The sequence below is a fragment of the Pagrus pagrus genome (assembly GCF_965226575.1).
Source record: "Pagrus pagrus genome assembly, chromosome: 21".
Taxonomy (NCBI): domain Eukaryota; kingdom Metazoa; phylum Chordata; class Actinopteri; order Spariformes; family Sparidae; genus Pagrus; species Pagrus pagrus.
The window spans coordinates 22,277,716-22,301,132 of record NC_140208.1 but is presented as its reverse complement, the minus strand read 5'-3'; the positions used below and the strand labels follow the sequence as shown (position 1 = coordinate 22,301,132).

Below are 23,417 nucleotides of genomic sequence, written 5' to 3'. Positions count from 1 at the left end.
AAGACACATCATATCGCACACGGCAGCCGCTGGTAATTAGCTGTAATTAGGTGTTGGCTGGCATGCAGAGAAATGTATGACTTTGATTATTGTTATTATGCTGCTCTAAATGAAAAGGAAACAAATCTATACTTCAGTAATGCTGCTTTGTTACTATTTTCTTCCGTCTGCCCTCAATGTTTTACCAATCTGTTTCCCTACATCATGCTGTTCTTTCAGATGGTTGGAGCATCCCCCATTAAAAGGCAAGGCATTGTTGGTGCATGGTATTTCATGACTTAAAGGATAAGTACCGTTTTTTACAACCTGGACCTTATTTCTGGCAAAAGATATGGTCATTTACTCACCCAGATAACTTTGGTGTCATTCGGCGTCGTTCGGACGAAATTAGATCCAGTGTAGCGGCGATATATCCATATAATGGGAGTAACGGGGCATCGACACACAGCCTCTATATAACGCATTATCTGCCATGAAACTAGTTCATTTCACCAATATTTTGTTACGATATGCTAGCGCTATTAGCCTCTGAGTCCGGGCTCGTCTATTGTCAACATCCGGGGTCTGTAGGCTGAGCTACTACCTCTGACCTGGAAGATGTCGTCTCTGAGCTGCGCGCGCACCCGCGACAGCGCGCCTTGTTTACCTGTAGCTGCTGCTGCTAGTTTGACCCCGGATGTTGATAACGGACGAGCCCGGACTCAGAGGCTAATAGCGCTAGCATATCATAACAAAATATTGATGAAATTAACTAGTTTCGTGGCAGATAATGCGTTATATAGAGGCTGTGTGTCGCTGCCCCGTCTCTCCCATTATATGGATATATCGCCGCTACACTGGATCTAATTTCGTCCGAACGACGCCGAATGACACCAAAGTTATCTGGGTGAGTAAATGACCATATCTTTTGCCAGAAATAAGGTCCAGGTTGTAAAAAACGGTACTTATCCTTTAATACATTCTTATATATTTACTGTGCCAAATACACTTATATCAGTAAAAAAATATAATAACTGCCTATATTGCATTTTATCAATATGTTTTTCAAATCAAAGGATTCTGACATTACTGTATTTCAAGAAAGTTGAAGCAAGCCTTAGGTGCAGTGCTGAGTTTTCAAGCATGTGTGGTGTACTGGCCACAGTGGATACATGGCAATTGCAATTCAAAAGAAACACACAATACACACCCAAAAATACCTTTTTCCTTTGCAATAATACATGAGGGTGGTTTGTTGAGTGTTCACATATTTAGTTGACAAAACATGTAAGTATTTATAAGTTTATAAGTTTAGGCCACTTAAACACTTGGTTAAGGTTAGCAAAAAAGATTGTGGTTTCAGTTTAGGGTTATTGGAAAGTCAAGGTTAAGAAGACCAATGACTTAAGAGTCAGGAGTGAAGTCAACTTAAGAGAGAGACTCATCTGGATTGATAGTACTGATAGTATATTTGTTTATAATATAAGTATTTCCTGAATATATTTGTCCATGCAAATTAGTTATAACTTGTAGGACACAGAGTTGTTTAAGGCATTTGCCCTCCATCGCTACTCATTTTCAAGAGAAAATATGTGTGTATGAGTTTGTGTCTACATGAAGTGATAGAGGCCAGGGGGAAAGGTGATGAAAGGTCAGTCCCATCTGGGCTCTCCACTGTTGTGTATGTCCTGGTGTGTGCTTGAGAAAACAAAGGAGGCCGGGCAGTGATGTGGACAGCAAATCAATAGTGGAGTTACTGCCTCATAACTGGCCTGGTTAGGAACTCTGTCTCCATCTCCTAGCACATGTCATCACTACTCCCTCATCAGACAAAGAAATAAGGAGTGGAAGGCTAGAGGGAGAGAGGGTAAGACTAAATGCAGAGTGGAAGAAAATTCACTTGAAAAAAAATCAACGGCCTGTTTTTTCAATGAATTTCTCTTAATCCCCGAGATAACTGGCCAAACATGAAAGATTACAATATATTTTAACCACCTCAATGGTACTTCTCAGACAACTATTTTTTATGGAATGACCCCCTGAATTTACTTGAACATCACAACATGATATTGAATAGTTTAAAAAACAATTTTAAATAACCATTCTTTTATTCATTTTATTATTTTATTCATTCATTTTCTTTTAGTGCCATGTGAAGACTAGGTAATACTTAATACATTATCACAGGTCAGATTAGATGGCCTCTTTATAGTTGCCTTATATAATATTCCTTTAAAGGGGACACATTTCATGGCTGAAATCCATTACCATGGAAATGATTGTGGAAAGTGATGGGGTAAGGAATGGGCAATGGCAAAGTGGCCCGCATGGTTGATTTGTAACCAGTCTGTTCATCTGACCACTTGGAGTAAAACATTGTGACAGGCGAGTTAAAAACTGATCAAATGAAGGTGTATAACTATTGTTTGACGGAGACGTGGCACCCTTGCAGTTTATGTCCACTTGTTGGACCTATGTCGTAAAGTTTTTGGTGCTTGATGACCTTTCTGTGGTTTTGCTAATTCTTTATCAACGATGTGGGCTCCGCAAGAAAGCCCCTGTCTCCCAGCTGCGACCCCCATAATCTGGTTGGCAACTCATGTTCTTTCAGTTTTAGCCCTTGTACTGGCCTCCTCTTGTTTCTATTTCCCCAGCCTCTCATCTACCTGCCATGGCTCCTCTCACCTCACCATCCGGTTGTGTCAGCTGTGCCCTCCCGCTTAGAAGTTTATGGAGCTGGAATGCAGGATCACCAGATTCAGGAACCGGAGAAACTCATGGACACTATCATCTTTGGGTTGTCACAGACTGACACCACCTCTGCCAAAGTTTCTGATCCTACCATTCCATGTCCTGCTGGAATGTTTCCCATCCCTGATTATATCCTGGGTCCCGCTTGGGGCTCAACCTGAACCCCCGGTCAGCTCCACTCCTCTCCAAGTGGTCTGTTGCCAATGTAGGAAAGAAAGGGAGGCGGTGTTCTTGCTCACCTCCAAACCAGCCAGCTGGTCATCCATGCACACCTCCTGATATCTAGCTGCGGAATCATTATTGATATTTTCAGCCAGAATGACTACCCCCATTAGCTAAGGGATCCCGACTGCCGTCACTGGCCCATCCACCTGGCCGCTCCTCCCGCCTCGTCACTCCCTGCCGCACTTTAAACCAGCTCCGAGGGGTGTTTGTGCTCACCTCTCCATCCAACCCGCTCCGTCCACTCTACCATCACAGGTGACTTCCCCTTCATCTGCTGCTCCCCTGCCGACTACGTGTATTATTGGAGATTCAATTATGCGGAACCTTAAGAAAAAATCTTTTCGTTTTCTGGTTGCTCAAGTGATGGACATCATGGAGGAGATTCTCAGTATCCTGACTGAATATCCACTTGCGCAGAACGTTGTCCTCCATGTTGGCTGCAACAACATTTCGAGTCAAACTTCTGAAATATCAAATCATGACTTTAGTGAAATCCTTGACTCCCTCACAGTCCATGGTAAATGTTTTTTCATCTCTTGACCCAGAGGTAGCCCCGCAGTTAACCTGTACGGCTCGCAAAGCGCCCAGCTTTCTTCCGCCATGATGACATTCACCTGTTTGGGTAGGTTCTCGCACTTTTACTGACCATCTTTTTAATTCAATTTGGAACTCTCACGCAAACTGACTACCATCCATCACTTGTCAACATACTCCACAGGTCATGTCAGAAGTTGCCCCCGTCAAATTAACTCTGCCCAAATTACTACAAATTCATCAGTTCGCCTCAGATTTCAGGCCAGGGTGGAGGACTTGCTGCTGTTTTCAAAAATTGTTTCTCTTGTTACCTGTAGCTCAGGAGGTACAGCGGGTTGTCTACCAATCGGAAGGTCACTGGTTCGAATCCCCGGCTCCCCCAGCTGCATGTTAAAGTATCCTTTAGCAAGATACTGAACCCCAAATTCCACCTGATGAGCAGTTGGCACCATGCATGGCAGCCCGTGCCATCAATGTATGAATGTGTGTGTGAATGGGTGAATGGGACGAGCGTTGTAAATCGCTTTGAGCGGTCTGTAGACTGGAAAAGCGCTATAGAAATGCAAATCCAGTTATCCATTGTTGGTTGCTGAGCACTGGTGCTTTTTCCTCCTCTGAATCACAAATTATTAAAGTTGGATGTACTAATCCATTTTACTGTATTTTAATTTAGCATCCACCTGGTCGGAACAGCTCCTTTTCAAATGAGTTTAGTAAGTTTTCATCAGCTGTTCTTAAGCTCTCTAGAATTAGGATTCTTGGTGATTTTTATATTTATGTTGATAATATTATTGATTAATTTGCTGCTAGTTTTATTAATCCTACTTAGTCTTTCAATCTCAGCATGTAACGGATCCTACACGCATCAAAGGGCACACGCTGGACCATGTTTTTACTGTTGGCCTTAATGTCAAATATGTTTTATCTGAGGAGATTTTTTATTTCTGATCACACCTGTTTTATTTGATTTGTCTTTTTATCTGGATATTTTATCTGGCAATCGTTTAATAATTAACTCTCGCTTCCTCCATTTCTCTGGTGCTAAGTGTTCTACTGTCTTTTTTTGTCTGATTTTATCAGATACAGATTAGAGCTGTCTTAGAAAAGCATAACATTTCAGATAAGTTACAATCCACGTTCTGTCAGCCGCATTCTACAAAGACAGCTCTTCTTAGGACCTCTAGTGAACAGCTAATGCGGGCTGATGCAGGATATTGTTCTGTGTTGGTATTATCAGATGTAAGCGCTGTCTTTGACTCTGTGGACCACTGTATATTGACCAACAGACTTAGGCTGTGGGTTGGTATTGCAGGATTGGCTCTGGATTGGTTTTCCTCATACAGTACCTGACTTTTTCTGGTGACGGTTGACAGTTACACCTCATGTAATGAGTCTCTGTTCTGTGGGGTTCCCAAAGGTTCTGTCCTGGGCCCGATGCTCTTTTCCCTGTATTTGCTTCCTCTTAGGCAGATAATAAGCCATTTTAAAGACATCTCATACCACTGTTAAGCAGATGATATTCAATTATACATGTCTTTTAAACCGCAAAATGTTTAAAAACTGTCCTACTAAATTGCATAACCTGTATAGAGGATTTGATGGCTGATAAGTATTTACAGCTCAACACCGACAAGACTTATTTCTGCTTTGTTCCAAAGGTAATTGAATATCTATCCTCCTCAGGTAAACCTACTCTCTGCAATGTGGGTGTTTTTATGGGTCAGACTATAACTCTAGAACAGCAACTTAACAGTTTCGGCGTTGTTGTTTTTATCAGCTGAGAAACATTGCCAAACTCAGGCCCATTGTCCCAAGACCTGAGTTGATTACCGCAACTCACTGCACCCGGCAAAAAGACAAAAGGAGACTGTGCTTTTGAAGTAGTAGCTCCTACAATCTGGAACTCTCTTCCATTGAGCTTACGTAATGTGGACACAGTTGACACATTTGAAAGCAAACCTGCTTTTGATTAATGTGGCTGCAATTTTATATTTTATGTTTCGCCCCTAGCTTGCTGGCTTTTTTTTTTTTTTTTTTGCTTTGTTTCTTTATTTGTGTTTCTGTTTTTCTGTAATTTTGTTGTGAAGCACTTTGTGATGTTCTGCTCTTGAAAGGTGCTATATAAATAAACTTATTATTATTATTAATGATGTTTACCCAGGCAGGAGCAAGTAAAATCAACAGTGAATGGCTCATGGCTTTTCAATTCAGGGATCTTCAATCAAGGTGATCCAAATTTCTCATCTGGATTTGCTCACAATCAACTTCAATTCAGCAAAAACAAACCTGACCTGCAGTCCCTGACATGGCAAGAATTGTTCAGTTACTTTCCTTTCAAATTCCTTTCTGATTTGTCAAATTTTTGTATTGTATGTACATAATATCTACGTGCATACAGGAAGAAGAATCGTGATGTCTCACAGTCAAACAATGTACAGCATAGTGAAACTGGTTCTCTGCATTTAACTCATCCTGGAGGAGCAGTGGGCAGCCAACATAAAGCACACAAGGACCAAGTTCAGATCTTAGCCAGTGCCTTAGTCAAGGGCACTGACTGCATAATTAACCTGATTTGATAGTGTAGGAAACTGGAGTAACCCAAACAAGCACTGAGAGAACATGCAAACTCCACACAGAAAGGGCGTTCCCCAGCTTGGATTAGGACTCAGGACCTTCTTGAATTGGGGTCAACAGTGCTAGCCACTGTGCCACCATGCTGTACAAAGAGTCAAAGTGTTAATGAATTTCTATTTTAATTAAACATTGTAGATACCTCTTAAATTAAACAAGTCAGTGTTATAAGTATCACAAATTATACGGTCTAAACAACAGAATGTCTTCTGATTTGAATCTGTGTAAACTCAGCTTCAATATACCAAAATTAACAAAAATGCCCAAGAAAACATAACTTAGTGTCATGGTCAGAAGTTTACATACACTTGTAAAGAGCATGTATATCATGGCAGTCTTGAGTTCTAATGATTTCTACAGCTCTCATTTTTCTGTGATGGAATGAAAGGAACACATACTACTTTTGATGGGTGTTTGGGACCATTGTCCTGTTGGAACATCCAACTGCACCCAAGACCCAATCTTCTGGCTGATGACTTTAGGTTTTCCTGAAAACTTGCAGCAAAACAGCCCCACAGCACAATACTACCACCACCATGCTTGACAGTAGGTTAAAGGCCTCACCTTCTCTCTAGTTTCATACTAGCATGGCAAAATGATAAAATAAACTAAATAAATGAGTGAAAAGAAATTCAGTTAAAATAAATGAATAAATAATTAAAGACAGGAGGGACAGCCTTGGATTTGTGGATGAGCCCTGTCCTCTTGCTGCCCCTTTGCCCCCTGCAGTCTTTCACATCCTACCTCATCCCTGCTCTAATCTATCACTACGGCAGCCCCAGCTGGAACATAAAAGGACGGCTCACGAGTACCTTACAGACTCCTCCTCACTCTGAAAGTATTTTCAAACTTGTAGTATGCCTGATTGGACCGGGTTCACCATTACTATCACTATGAATAATATTGAAATGTGTCAGAAAAGGCACAAGTAGGTGTCTATTTCTTACTAAGGCTGGGTTATCATCCAAGGTTAAATACATAATTTGTTTATAGATTACAGATACTTGATACTAGATACTCTCTAGATACAGTGTAAGCTGAGCAAAGCGACCATAGAGGGAGTGGGATACTAGATACTCTCTATTCAAACAAGGCTCTGGGTTTGATAGTACAAAGTGATAAAATATCTTTCTCAACAATGTCCGGATCTAATGGGCAAACACAATCAATTGATTAAGAAAAATGGGATGGAAAAGGTCAATGTAACACAATAAAATAAAACTACTATATTATCCAACAGGTGTGGGAATGCTTAAAGACAAGACACTAGGGAGGATAACGGCAAAGGCAGTAGCTAAAGAGATGTCCAATTTAGCATGCTTTCATTAGGTGAAAAGGCTGCTGGTCTTTTTCTTATAATTGACCACTAGCATGTATTGGTTTGACAGCCATGAAGTACCCACTGTCTCCCAGCATAAGCCTTTCCATCCTTGTATGACTGGACCAATAACTGATTTCACATTCTCAGACAACGATACTGTAGTTAGCTGTTGAAGTGTGCCAAAATTGCTCTGTCACCTTTCACTGTATTTAAAAATGGTACCAAGAATGGAAAAGTTCCTCCTAGTAAAATCACTTTGGTAAAATCAGGATTTAATCCCTTGAAAGGTTTTGAGGCAACATCAGCCTTCTTCAGTCTTTGCTCCTGACAGACATGACTAATTATTCTCACAGTCACTAGAGGCCCTTGTCAGGGAAAAATCATAAATTTAAAACATTTTTAAAAAAAAACAACTGTTATTTCTCGTGAGAGGACAGCCTCAGTTCTTTTATCTTCGAGAGACTTAAGTAATTGTACAGAACTTTATAACACAATAGCATTTTTTCTTAATTCTTTTACTTTAAATGATTTTGTTGGACATTTTCCATTAATCTGCATGCATGCATCGAGTTGTTCTCTGTCTCAGTGAGGTGCTGGCAAGGATTTGGGCACAGGACCCAGAAATTCCTTCACAGACCGACTGCTGTTTCCCCATTATGCCCCCAGCTGGGAACTTCCCACTTGCCCATGGTGCTCTCAGATCCACGTCCTGCAGAGCTCCTGCTAACTAATAGGGGAGCTGTTATGGGACATAATTGACTTCATCAATTAAGAGACAGACAACACACATCTGCTGGGTATGGCGATGTCTTGTAGTGTGTGTGTGTGTGTGTGTGTGTGTGTGTGTGTGTGTGTGTGTGAGATGGGAGACCATTTTCATATTTTTGTCTTCTTTCACTTCTGCATGCTTTTCTTTGTCTCCTATAAGTTCAGTCTAATTCTACAACAAAGATTTGGAAAAGCAGTAGACAAAATATTCAGGACTAAGTATTATATTTAAGTATTTATATATTCATAAATAGAAATTTCGGACTCTTTGGCCTAGAAGCATTCAAATGAATTGTGAAGAATTACTTAATAGCCTGTGAGTATTTTGCACAAATAGTTTAACAATTATCTCTACCTTTGTTTGTCAGTGCTAAACGTCTTGCAACAACAAAAAAGTCAAGGCATTACAGCAACAGCTGCTCCTCCATCAAACATCCAAGATGGCTGCCGTCGCTTGGGGAAATAGGAAGTGGGAGCTGGGGTTGGAGACTTACAGTACAGGAGACAACAGCTGGCTGACAGTCACAAATGAGTAAACAAAGGCTGCGCGACTCAGCCATTTATTATGGCATTAAGTAGGCATTGTTGTTATTGTCATAGGTAGAGAAAAGAGGATGGTAGGGAGGTGTGTGTGTGAGAGAGAAAAGGAAAAGAAAAAAGCAAAGCAAAGAGAGCCTCCTCAGCTAGAAGCAGACTTGAAATCAATTATCGAGCACTTCCTGCTGTGACAAGCACCTTAAACACTCTGTAGTGTTGCACGCTCACACACACAACATACACATGGAAGTCACATTTGCACGCGTGCACACACACACACACACACACACACACACACACACACACACACACATAGATAGAGTGTCTCCTACACCTGACAGGAAGAGTGGGAGAAGAAGAGGAAATACATCACAGGAGTTGAGCCCTCTGCTGCTTTCTTCTCTCCTCTGCCTTGTTAAATGGGATGGCTGCAAGAGCTTGTATTTTATCTGCAAGTGGATAAGCATTATGAGTTGAAAGCTGGGGCAACTGGCTGAGTGCTTACAGAGCAAACACTGTGCTCAGCTTGTAGCAGAAAAAGTACAGCAGGAGTGTATGCCTGAGCAACGCAGTCTCATAGGCCAACGGAGCACAGAACATATTCTTTTCTGTGTGAGGAAGTATACATGTGTGCATGTGTCTGTGCTTATAGGAGGGATGGGGCATGGGGGTGGCACTTATGTGAACACCTATATATCTAAAGCCTTGTTAATAACCCCAGAACTTCAATACAGACTGCGCGTCCATATCGTACAGCATCCTTAAGTATGTCTGTATGCATTGGCACACATTTGTGCATGTTACTCAATATTATGACATGGATGTATGCATTTCTACGTCATGGAAGAAGAATGGTATTATCTCAGGACAAGCCCTTTAAGATTAATCATCTGGTTTTCAAGGGATTCTCAAACAAAAACTCACAAATGTGAATCAAAACAGTATGAGGCACAAAATACGTGACACAGCAGTTATAATACAAACAACAAACAACCAGCCAAGCTAAGCGTTAAATAACAAAAAAGAATAAAAGAAAAGATTTATGCCCTAACAGGCTGGACACGCTGGACGGTGTGCAGTGCTGCTGCATGGCGTTACCTCTCGCTTTTTCCGTATTGGCATCCATGTTAACAGGTTAGACCGTTCACACTGGATGCATAAGACGCACTTCTCACTGCATGGCAGCAACGCAGTCGCCATGCAGTACTCAAGCATTCAATGTGTCCAGGGTGTTTGACTAGACACAATAAGAGATAAGATAAGATAAGAAAAAATATAAAATGTTAAAGGGATAAAGGAATAGTGATAGCAATACTGAAAATATGGCCATGTTTTGTTTTAAGATGTAAAAAAAAAACCATTTCTAAATAAGCTTAATGAAGAAAGATAACAGCTATTTAAAGCCTTCTTAGTGAATAATTTGATATACAAGGTACAAAAAATAGTATAGTACAAAAAGGATGACACCCGTGGAATTGACATGTTACATCTACCTGTATGTCTGACATTGTGCAATGGTGTGAAGAAAAAAAAAGAGCAAAAAATAAATTGGGCAGTCTGTTGCATAAAAAATAGCTGGGAAGAAGATAGTTTTTAGAAGCATTCTGGTAAACTATCTCAGTGTAGTCTATTATTGGTAGTATGAGTTGTGAAAGTAGTTGTCAGTGTTTCATGAAGACTGAATGGTATACTAACTAAGGATCAACCAATATGTTTTTTGCAGTAAAAATAAAAAAACTTTAGAATAATTAGTGATGTAATGTAACTAGCTACAATTTACAAACTGAAAATTGCACTGACGTACAATCTTAAAATACTTTACTTGAGTATTTCCATTTTCTGCTACTTTATACTTCGACTCCACTACATTTACTTAACTTACAGATTCAGATTATGCAATATTGATAGGCGATTACTTGTGATGTGTAACTAATCATATAGTGACACTGATTAAAATCACATCATGGTAATGACAGACAGAGGATGCTGCATCAGAGCCTAGGAGACGCATTTTAAAGTTCATTTATTTTATCAGCTATCGGACACAAAAAGCCCTGTACTGATAATTAGAAAAATGCTGAATATTGGTCCCCAATAATCAGCCTATCCCTTGCAGAAACAGCAGTAAATTGTATCCATCTTTCGGTTTAAATGGGTCAACTTTTCAGTCTTAATGTTTTGGATGGCATCCCATAGCCTTTGGAGGGCGATCAGGGTCCCTCTATGGTCGCTTTGCTCAGCTTACACTGATTGAAAACACTCATTTCACGTGGATTAAATTTCACCCTATTTGCATGGGACTAAAATTATCATGGGACCTTTAGTGATTTGTAATAATTGCAGAGGTCATCTGTGATTTTAATCCTGTGCAAATCTGCCACATCCATAATTTGTAAAGTCAAATTTCCACTGCAAATGACCCACATGCAGAGGTCACCTGATATTAGTCCTGTGTGAATGCACCACACAAAACCCCAATGTAAAGGCTAATTTCTATATCATATGAGAGCCCTTGGTAATACTACTCTTGTGCGAATAGGACTTATGAATGTAAGTATAAAGTTTCTGCGCGATGACTCTCCCATAAATGGATTTTAGGATCAAATGAAAATTTGCATTGTGACAGACTTCAGCTTATGGTGTGTTAAGTCAAGACCTGGCCATCTTGAGTTGTCTTCCAATTTGTTTCAGAGACATCATTAAAACTCACTACAAAGTTAATTGAAGCCAAAACCCATAGTGCAAGTATCTCCATTAATTTAATCATAGCATGTAGTAACATGCTAATAAGCACTTCATCTATCAGTGCCGACTAAATTCTGATCCTTCTCAGAAGGGGTCCTCTGATCCTGGTACTGAAAGGGAAGTCAGGACACTTCAGAAATATACAGTTAATGGTAATGATATATGATTTAATGATATAATTATTTTGATAAGATAATAGAATGTGTGAGTGTGGATCCCTGATATTCACACAGCAAAAGTGGTCTAGTGGTTTGGTGGTCAGAGGGCTGAAGAGCAGTATGCACTCAGCTGGATAATAAGGGATTTTCCACTCCACTGTGAGGTTGATCCACAAGTGCCCCAGTGCTCACACACTCTGCAACACACTCCTTTCATACAGAAACATACTAGAGATGTACAAACTCTAGTCAGGGAAATGTCTCTATCACTCAAGTGAGTGTGAGGTACTAGCAGCAGGTCAGGCTTCTTCCCTGGAAGAGCAACAGAAAACAATCCACATCTCCTCCTGAAGGGCCTGGACCCTCATTTCATTTCCATTGCCATCCTTATGCCTAAACTCTATCTTACCTCTCACTCTTCCATCCCACATATGAGCTCATGTCGACTGCTTTCTCCTTGCTCTGTCAGTATCTGTACCTCTGGCAAACACTCCTGACATCCACCTTGCTGCAGTGTATTTTATTCTACTGTTTCTCGTGGTAGTTCAGGGCTGTTCCCTCTCCCCTCTCTACCTCCAAACCCTCCTTTCCTGCAAAGTAAATCATGTTCTTTGTTCTTGCTGTTCAGTTGCACTTCCATTAAACAGCCATAATCCTAATGCCGCAATAAGAAGATGTTTGGTAGAGAGCCATTTATTAGGCAGTGGTCAGTCTGGACTGATGAGCTGTTCCCTTTCTGGCATTTCCACTCAGGGATCAGAGAAGCCTGGCAAAATTGTTCTGGTGACATCAAGACAACATCCTTTGTGGGACAGCATGGAAAATTGATTTAGGAAATGCGTAGTGGTGCTCCCAGAGGCACATTGCTGTGACAAATAGGCAGATTCTGCATGAATGCGCAGGAGGAGAGGAAGGAGAAAAGGGAGGTGTGGAGATCAGCATCCTGTGTCCTTAATGAGAGAGAGGAATTGAATAAATGAAACAATAGAAAGATGAAAAAACACAAAGCGCATCGCAAAGATTTTTCTAAAGTAAAGATTCTGGTCCACTGAGTGAGAGATGTTTGCCCTGGAGGCGATCTGACTGCAGAGCTGCTGCTGCCTCTGGCAAAGACCTGGGGAGGCTCCAGCACGCAGCCAGGCCTCCAACCTCCTCCTCCACGAAGCCATTTGACACAGCATCGAATACAGCAGCTCCTGCCCAAAGCAGGAATCAATGGTGCCAGATTCCAGCTGCAAAGCTAAACACCTCTACAGCTGGAATCTAAGTTTATTTAGTGGACATTCAAACAAAGTCGCAGGTTTGCCCCGTGGGATCACTTTAACTACATGCAGAGCTTTTTGTTCACACTGCAGAAAAAGTAAAATGCTATAAACCTTATACCGTCATAAATCATCACACAAACTCACAAACCATCCACGCAGTTTCTCTTCACTACTCACAGGCTGTCAGCATTACAGTGAAAAATTAAATAAATAAATAAATACAAATCACTGGCTACAAGGTTTGTGAGGCAGAACTTAAAGTCTGCTGAATAGGAGCTTCCAACCCAACCTGCCCTGAAAGTGCTGCTTGGTGTTTTTGGAGACAGAAGCAAAGGAAGATGCTTATTCAAATTCAAAGACTTGCTGTTGCCAGAGTTCAACAATGCCTCCCAGCTAATTTTGGACTCCGGAGCTATTTGTTCCATGAAGTCTCAGTTGGACTGTTTTAGCATTCTCCACATTAACGGGCCCATCATAAATCATGCAATATAACAAATGGACTTATCCTCTGCAGATAGTGCTGCTCCTTCTGACGCCCAGAACAAGAAAAGCAAAGGTCAAATGATTAGCCTTGGTATGCCTGTGCGCCTTTAATGATTGTGCCGAACCTTTGTGTTGAGTGCGTGCCTCCTCAGCACATGTAGCGCTTGTTAAATACAGAACAGAGAGATAAATTAATGAAGGCTTACTCCTGCTGCTTCTTTGGCCTCTGCATAACCTGGTAGTGATGACTGAGCAGAAATGTGGCCTCGCTGTAGCTGTACAGTAACATTGTGCTAAATTACATTCAGCTATGCCAAAGTCACCTAGCAGCTACACTGTAATTAATGCAGTATTGTGTGTTTGAACATTAAAAAAATACTGAAATCATGCTGGTGTAAATAATTGACACACATTGACAATCAAATAATATATATGTATGTGTTTATATATATATACATATATATATATATATATATATATATATATATACACATGATTGTCATATATCCATATCTAAAACAGAGAACATGGATTTACAGAATTGGTAAATCCATAATATTAATACAAGAATATGATTATATATTCTGAATTGGTGTCTTGCAATTTTTTTTGGTTCCCACCCAGAACTCAGAAATGCACCTTACGCAACTGTTAAACATCTAATACTTGGTTCTTGTTGCCGTTAAAATTTGTCATGTATGGGACCCTATCATAAAAGGTCAACAGCCTAATTCTAATAAGCAGACAAGAAATTGCCAGAAACTCACTGCACCATGAATACTACAAAACAAAATAACCTAATAAATCATAGGATAGGAATTTAGCTAATTCATTTTATTCTTTGTTTATGTTAAAGGCATACGGAAAACAAATATTACACAATAAAAAATGTAAACTATAAGATATTGATTTATTCAAACCAAACCATATATATATATATATATATATATATATATATATATATATATATATATACAGTTGATGCTCTCTGCATACCACTTGTGGTATCTGAGACTCAACGTACTTCGGTGGTTACTCAATTCACATCAACAATAAATGCAAATAACTTTGTTCTTGTCGAGAGAACCATCTGGCAGGGCTTTGTCTTTGTGTATATATATATATATACAACGATTATATATATATATATATGCGTACACATATATACTGTATGTATATATATGTATATACACATGTTGGATGAATGAGCAACAGTACCACATCTAAATTTAAGGGTGCATTTGTAAAAAGCCACCCCGAGGAGCAAAGTGCACTCTGGCACAAACTGGACAATCAGAGTGCTGTTGAAATATAACATTCAGAGCACCAAACTCTGGGTGCGGTGGAGCACACTCTGGGCGGCAAGAGCAGTCAGTGTTTCATAGATCGTTGAAATGGCAGTCCTACCTTAATATAACAACTGTGGACTGATGGGTGAATTAACTCAAATGTTAACTCAAATGTTAATAATTCTGCCCACCAGTCAGGTTGATATGGGAATATTAAAGAGTGCATGTTTGCAAAATATATCCCATTATCACAAAATGCTTTCAGGTGAGTCTCTTTCTCATTCTATTTTGGGTTCAGGTTTTAGGAGTGCCGGCAGTTCAGGGGAGGATAAAGCCACTTCACAATCAAAAAGTCGATGTCATTGCACATCAGATCACCCCAACACAGAGAGCAGCACTTCCTTGTTGATGCTCCCTCTGCAACCACACCAGCCCAGTAGTGAAATGCCAACAGCAGAGTAAAACACTGTACCAAACTGTTTTATGTGCTGCTTTAGACACTCGCTGAGGACTTCATCCTCACCTATTCTCTACACTGTCTCCCCAGGCCTCTGTGCTTTACATCAAAGCCATTTACTCTGTTTCGATCCCTAGTTTATTGGCAATTATTAGCCCAGCTATAGGATTCAAAGCACATAGTCAGCAAAAAAATACAGTGCAAACCGTCATTTAGCGTACCATCACAGGCATGGGGGAGTAGAGGGAAGAATGGAATGGAGTAATGGAGCTTTCCCAAATAGGATGGAAATGATTGTGATAGTGGTCGTGGTGTGCGTGTGTGTGTGTGTGTGTGTGTGTGTGTGTGTGTGTGTGTGTGTGTGTGTGTGTGTGTGTGTGTGTGTGTGTGTGTGTGTGTTGGGGGGTTGTCAGAGATCGTACCAAATTTGTTCAGCTTGCAAAATGCTAATAAATGCAAATGGAGAATACTCTACTATGAAGGTAACAAATCAAACAGCAGAAACAACGAAGTTTGGATTTTTTCTTTCCATGAGTGGTTTCATAAAGTGAGGAGGTTTTAGAATCAGAATCCAATATACTTTATTCATCCTCGAAGAAGAAATTGGGTCACGTTGTAGTTTCTCCTTCTGGAATAGAAATGTCACAGCATTGAGGAATTACAAGAAAAATACAGACTATAGGATAGATATGAAGAAAATGAAAGTAAGTAAAATATACCATCCAGGGCTGACATATTGAGACAAACAATCATTCACAGGCACGGGCAATTTAGAATGACCACATGTAGAACATCAAAACTCTGCCCCAGATATATTTCTGACTGTTTAGATTACTCCATATTCCTTAAATATTGTTTTTGTTTTCATCTAATATGTTCTTATAATACACTTTCTTACTTGTCCTTGTGAGTTACCTTATTTTTTGTATTTATATATATATATATATATATATATATATATATTTATATTCTGCCTCTCTAGTTATGTCTTATGTAATCTTTGCAAAGTATATTTTTGTATTTGCAGGCATTTTCTAATCCCTTTACGATCCAAGGACAACTAGCATATTTAAGTTTTCTGCTATATTCTTTTATTGGACCATTTCTATCATAGAATGACCTAAATATTCTCAAGAATGTTTCATATGCACTGTCAAGGTCTCTTTCTTGGTATATTATATCCCATTTCTGTGCCAGTAAGTCGTTTTTTAGTGTGTTAATGGATTTGTCTGACCTCACGCGTCTCTATTCTGTTTGCTTACCTGGGTTATTATTCCCGTAGTTGCTATCATACAGTAGACTGAAAACTGGCAGGTGGTCACTGATATCACTGACTAATAATCCGCTTACTGTTTTGTTTTCAATGTCATTGGTTACATTTTTTATCAATTAGAGTGGCACATTGGGATGTAATTATTCTGGGTCTGGTGATTTTTGGAAATAGGCTCATACTGTACATTGTATTGATAAATTCACCTGTAATTTTGTGTTTATTAGGATTTAACAGGTCAATATTGAAATCCCCACATATGAAAACTGCTTTGTTACTCTTTTTTGAAAACATACACACAAATGTCAATACTTGAGCCTGATGCTCTTTATACAGCCGTGGTCAAAAGTTTACATACACTTGTAAAGAAAATGGGGGTCTGCTGAAAATGTGACCAAATCTGCTGGGTCAAAAATATACATACAGTAACTTGAATGATCAATTTTAGTGATTACAGAAAGATGTGTGAATCAAATGTTCTTTGTAGCCTCTTTACTTCTTCTGAGTGATTCTGATTGATAACTGCTGATGACTTTTCTGGGCCCATTTTAATAGGGCTTGTTGGATACACCCACTAGACTCAGCCACAAAGACTACAATTGAAAAGTCTAAAGAGCTCAGCATTGATCTGAAAGAACACATTATTGATTTGATTTGGTCAAAAGTCACTTGTTTGTAGGTATAAAGTGCATGGCACAGTTGTGTCACTGCTACCATCAGGTAGAAAACACAATCTATCACCTGCTGCTGAGAGAAAACTGGTCAGGATGGTCAAGAGTCAACCAAAAACCACCAACAAGCAAGTCTGCAATGAATTAGAAGCTGCTGGAAGACAGGTGTCAGTGTCCACAGTGTGTTTTGCATCAACATAAGCTGAGAGGCTGCTGTGTTAGAAAGAAAGAAGCTCTTGCTCCAGAAGCAGCACCTTAATGGTTGCTTAAAAGTTTGCTGCTGATCACATGGACAAAGAAAAGACCTTCTGGAGGAAAACTCTGTGGTCAGATGAAACAAAAAATTTAGTTGTTTGGCCACAATGAGCATCAATATGTTTGGAGGAGAGAAGGTGAGGCCTTTAACCCGAAGTTCACCAGACCTACTGTCAAGCATGGTGCTGGTAGTATTATGCTGTGGGGCTGTTTTGCTGCCAGTGGATCTGCTGCTCTAAAGAAAGTAAATGGAATAATGAAGAAGGAGGATTATCTCCAAATTCTTCAGGAAAACCTAAAATCATCAGCAGAAGATTGGGTCTTGGGTGCAGTTGGGTGATCCAACAGGACAATGATCCAAACACACATCAGTGGTAAAGGAATGGATCAGTCAGGCTAGAATTGAGGTTTTGGAATGGCTTTCCCAAAGTCTATTGGGTTGACCCCTATGGGGTATTGTGAAGAAGAAGATGAGAGGCAAAAGACCCAACAACACTGACAAGCTACAGGCCGCTATCAAAGCTGATCGCCCCCATGCCACGCTGCATTGATGCAGTAATTCATGCAAAAGGACCCCCGACCAAGTATTGAGTGCTATTTTCAGAAGGTCGACATTTCTGTATTATAAATCTTCTTTTTCTTTTTTTGTTTTGACTGGTTTTATGTGATATTCAAATATTCTGAGATACTGGATTTTTGATTTTCATTAGTTGTAAGCTGTAATCATCCAAATTAAAACAAAAAAAAGGCTTGAGAACGTATGAAAGTTTCACTTTTTGAATTCACTTATGGAAAAACGAACTCTTCCATGATATTCAAATGTTTGTAGATGTACCTGTACATGGCTACTCCTCCTCCAACCTTGTTGTCTATTACGGTATTTTACCTGAGTTCATAACCATCCAGCTCAAAGTCCGTCCTTTTTTCTGTGTTGATCTAAGTTTTAGATATTTCAGTTATGTTGATTCGTTGTGATAATGTGTGTAAATATTCCTTGATGTTATTGAAGTTTGCATACAGGCTTCTGCTATTGAAGTGGATGATTGATAATTTGCCCTTCGATTTAATGCTCTGGTTGTACTGTTCATCAGTGTAGTAGCAGCAATTATTGTTGATGGTGGAAAATGGTTTTTAGTTCCAGTTGGTCATGCTCACTTTTCCCCTGAGTTATTGTGTTTTCTTGCACAGAAGCTAATTTCAAGAAGGCTGCTTTATACATATTCCCATATATTCCCTCCTGTTTGTCATAACATGACATAAAATGTCAAAAACAACAGAAAGGTCATGCACACCTTACTAAAGGTAAATATTTTATGGTACATCAAATTAGTGATTAATTAAAGAACCTTTTTTAAATTATACCGTACAATGATACTAACCATACCCCATAATGATGTGATTGTTATCACACATTGTTGTTCCATTTACAAACAGCTAACCCCAGCCTGGGTCGGACTGTGCCCTTCACAACCCCTGACACTCGACCAGTGAACGTAAATGTTGAACATGAATGTTGTCCACAGTGTCAGCTGAGTGCAGTGTCACCTCTCTGGAGCTCTGCCCTCCTGCGGCCACAGACATACTGTACGAGCAACTTCCCTGCTGGAGCTGCTGACATTTTCATGTCACTTTACTCACATATCAAAAAAAGTACACACACACACACACACACACACACACACACACACACACACACAGAAAAGTAATAGGAACACGAGTAAATGTAATCTGTTACTCCCACCTTGAGTCATAACCAAACTTCTTTCACCTTTTAGCCCCATTTCTCACACTAAACTGCTTCAACCCAGGTAAAGGAATAAGTCTTTTTGCTTTCCCTCTCATTGTCATTGTCTCACTGATCTATTAAATTAACTTCTATATTTACTCTCCAATTCATTTTGGGACACCAGAGAAGTTGAGAATTCATACTGATGCTGGACTGACAGTGTTGCAGAAGACAAACAAGCCTGTTTACCACCGGTGGTCATGCAATAGAGACAAACAAGAAAAGTTTTAGGGTTCAAATTCAAGACTGAGACTAAGAACATGTTTACAGAGGATGCACATCATACAGTGAATAAAACATACACCTTTTTTATCCAGCTCAACATTTCAAAACATATCTTACCTATTTAGAATGGGAATAAACTACAAAGGAAAAGAAGTGTCTCCATTAAAAGAAATATTTATGTAAGTTATGTATACTTTTTTTCTTTTGGTTTTTTTTTATCCTTGACACAAATGTCATTGTTAAATCTCCATTGGCTTAACAAAGGCGATTTCATATCAAAAAATAATAAGTCATTATAGCTGTTTCCCATTGGTCCACATTTAGACAATGTCATCATTTAGTCATGATGCATAACAGTAAAATAATGTAAAGGTAGAATCCATTGAGGTCCATTGGGCCCAATAAACAACATATATTTCAAGATCAGATGTGAGAATAGGCATTATATAACATAAGATGCAAAAGATAATCAAGACAGTACTGGTAGAGTGAGGTGTCATCTTAATGTAGAGCTTTCAGAAAAAACTGTTGTTTTTACATTAGCTGATAATGCAGCAGACAGCATCTCCTCAGCCTTTAAGGCTGTTACTTTCTAGTGAGACCACAGCTTGACCGTTGCTAGATAGGATGTGAGTTTGGACTATTGCTAACAGCAGAGAATAGTCTGACTCGATGCTATGAATAAGGCACTGTCTGTTCAAAACCATATCAGTCCGTGTTAATATTGAATGAAGCTGCTGTGTGTGTATAAACAGCAAAAGGAATGTGGGTTTTATAGATGTGAGAATGGAAGGTACCCTTGATCACCCTATAAAGACGACCTGGTTTTGTAGTGTGCATTTTCAAAATATGTGAAAAAGAAACAGGGACAGGTGTAAAGTGTGGTTTGACTGGAGTCACAGCAGTTTATGTCCAGTCTTTACCATGTAGGAGGTAGTATGTTCTGCTGCACTGCCCTCATATTAAAACCCCAGCCATTAAACAGCGCTCGGCCAAAACATTAGCAACCGCTCAGGAATTAATTGAATATAAGCTTGTTCAGCACATGCTGTGCTGAAGCTCAAATACACACACACACACACACACACACACACACACACACACACACACACACACACACACACACACACACACACACCACAGAAATATGTGCTTACAGTACCAGGACCATAACTCACATCCCTTCCTTTGCAGTATTCATGTATTATAAAGTATGTATGTATTTATGTCCATCATATCTATCAATTATGTCAACACAGGCCTCACCAAAGTAATTGCTGACCCCTGAGAATGCCAATTGTTTGATGAGATTAGACAAAAAAAACAAGCATTCAGAAATGAAACAGGTTGTCAAGAAGCCAAGAGTTTATCCAGATTATCTGAACCTCTTTATTTGACAATTTAGACAAATGTGAACACACAATGTCTCTAATGTCTCTATTAACAGACCACAATGAAGAGTGCAACAGCTCAGGCTGTGAATGCTGGTCTGAGGTCAGTGAACCCAGAAAAAAGCATCCCGCCCAAGTGAGAGAGTCAGACAGGGTCCCGTTTACTGATGGTGATTATGTAATTTAGAGCAAAATACGTAACTTTCCACGATGCATGGTGGGTCAGGATCTCATTCACAACACATTACAACAGCATCCATATGATTATAAACAGTTGGCTGATACATGTTTAGATTAACAGGTGGACACCGGAGGAAACACGCGCATGTCAGTGTCAGGATGTGTACCGTCATGCCTCTTTTGGTTCAGCAGCACCGGCATGAAGCTGCACCGGTGTGTCAATTCATACAGCACGCCGGAGCTGCTTGGTTCAGTGTGAACAAACAAAGGTGGAGAAAAGGTGAGCCTTCGCTGTGGTGATAATGCGGAGTCTCCGTGTGATAAGGGCTTACATGTTTTCTTCAGGTGTCTCCTACATCTCTTTTCTGAATTCCTCTCTCACACACACAAACATACTTATTGTCTTTAGTCTAAGCATCAAAAAACATCCAGACTTGTATTTGTGTTGATCTGTACAGTTTTTATTGAATTTTTTTATACATATTTATATTTATAGTCTATTATTTTTATTATTGTTATTGTTATTGTTATCATAGTCTAGTTTTTCCATTTTTTTTGAAAATTACACTTCCTGGTTAGTATCAACCTAACTCAACTCACATTCAGTCTTGTCTTGTTTTCATTTGTACAGTCTTACATGAACGTATCTGTAAAAACAAACTTACTCTCATGTGATATTTAAGACATTGTGTATTTTTGTGATACATGTTAATACAAATTATATTATATTACTACTACAGCTAATACTAATTATAATCTAATTATTACATGTTCGTGAATGCCTATTTATTATACTTACTTACTTGATGTGTGATTTGTATTTGTGAATGTGATTTCTGTTTTGTATTTTTAATATTCTTTATATAAACTGTCTCTGAGAAAACATTTGTGAAACGTCAATAATAATAATAATATTAATAATAATAATAGTAATAATACATTTAAGTAAGTTCAAAATTGAACCCCAAACCTTTCTGAGAGGTTCCTCAAGGAACTTCTCCACAGGGAAAAGTTTCCTCCACAACAGCAATGGTGAGGAAACCCAAAAGGTTCCTCAAGGCTCTTCTACTTCTACGCATGTACATTATATACAAGACAGATCTTTTGGCTGAGTGAAAAGGACCATTCCTCAAATCAGAGATACAGTTTTAAGCCATGTTTCATCACATCCTCTCAACTGAAGTGTTCTTGAGCAAGGGATGAATCCTTTCCAGACTGAGGGCTGCTCTATAGCTGATCAAGACCTATGACCTTCCTGTGGAGGGGTCAATAGAGAAGGCAGCAATCACCACAATCACATTATTATGTTTCAGAACTGCAGCATGTGCACACATGCATACAACACATAATATATAGCTGCAGTTTCTACCACATATCTCTAGTATCTATACAGCTGCTGTTGTATTTATCTCCTTGTCTGTTAGTTGCTGCAGTTGGAGTGAGCAGAGCTTCACCCTAATTAACAATCACGAGAGACCTGCTTATTTTCACACTTCTATTTGATTCATAATCTGCAGATGAGGAGTCAGTGCAGGGTCACAAAGTCTTTTCATGAGTTATGAGAGTATTTAGTGGGTACTATGGAGCCATTAGTGCTGGCTAATCACCACAGGTGTCTGTATGAGTCTGCCCTGTGGGTGAGGTTAATTGCAAGTAAGAAGGCCTTGGATTCCGGCAGGGGTCCCGAGGGGGATGGGGGTAGGGGAAAGAAAGAGGAAGACAAGGGGTCAAAGGTCAGAGACCTGCTCAGGGCAACTTCTACTGTAACTCAATTCAGAATCATGGTCGAGGGAGAGAGCTTGTGCACACACACACACACACACACACACACACAAAGTATGGCGTGTGTAGAACTCATTATCTTATCTCAATCTGGAAAATAATCAGTGGTATTTATTTCAAAAATCTGTTTGTACAAAAAGTACAGGAAAAACAGATGATATTTTGTAAAAACAATTCCATTTGTAATCCTGATTCATAGGCGCTGCTACAGTCTACTTAAAAAAGAGCCCCTATAGAAACTGTAAAGAATTTGCTCTGTGCATTATACAGAGACACTGAGACACTATGAAACATATGCTGATTTTTTTCTAATAACCATTTTTCAATGTAGTAAGCACCCCTGTCTAAATTCCATTCACTTCCATTGCATTGGCACTGTATTAAATCATCTCAAAACCTGGACAGAAACAACCATAACTAGAAGATTGCACTCAGTATGGTGCAGATCTCCGTCAGGTTTGTCAGGGGTGACTGGAGCTTTTGTTGATCACTTGTGGACCCTACAGGTTAAGGAGTCAATGGTGGCATTATACGTTTTTCAAACATATTATGCATTTGAAAAATGTAACCACAAGAGGTTGCATTGCAGAGGTGAAATCAGGTGTGTTACAGTAGAAGATAAAAATGCACATGAAATATCGGGCTGACAGGTCCAGCATAATGAAAGATTAATGGTGGACAGATACAGTACACACATGCAAACACGACCAAACA

General features: G+C 39.5%; 1 protein-coding gene across 5 annotated transcripts in view; it reads right to left on the bottom strand.

The window, feature by feature from the left end:
- LOC311250962 (RNA binding protein fox-1 homolog 3-like) overlaps positions 1–23,417 on the bottom strand; it is a 655,829-nt gene that overhangs the window by 268,502 nt on the left and 363,910 nt on the right. The window contains exon 1 of one of the 5 annotated variants that reach the window (XM_084343154.1): positions 9,081–9,103. The exons of the other annotated variants lie outside the window; for them this stretch is intronic. The gene's annotated coding sequence lies outside the window, so the exon portion shown is untranslated. Of the gene's footprint in view, positions 1–9,080; positions 9,104–23,417 lie in introns of those variants that run through there. 5 annotated transcript variants of the gene reach the window in all.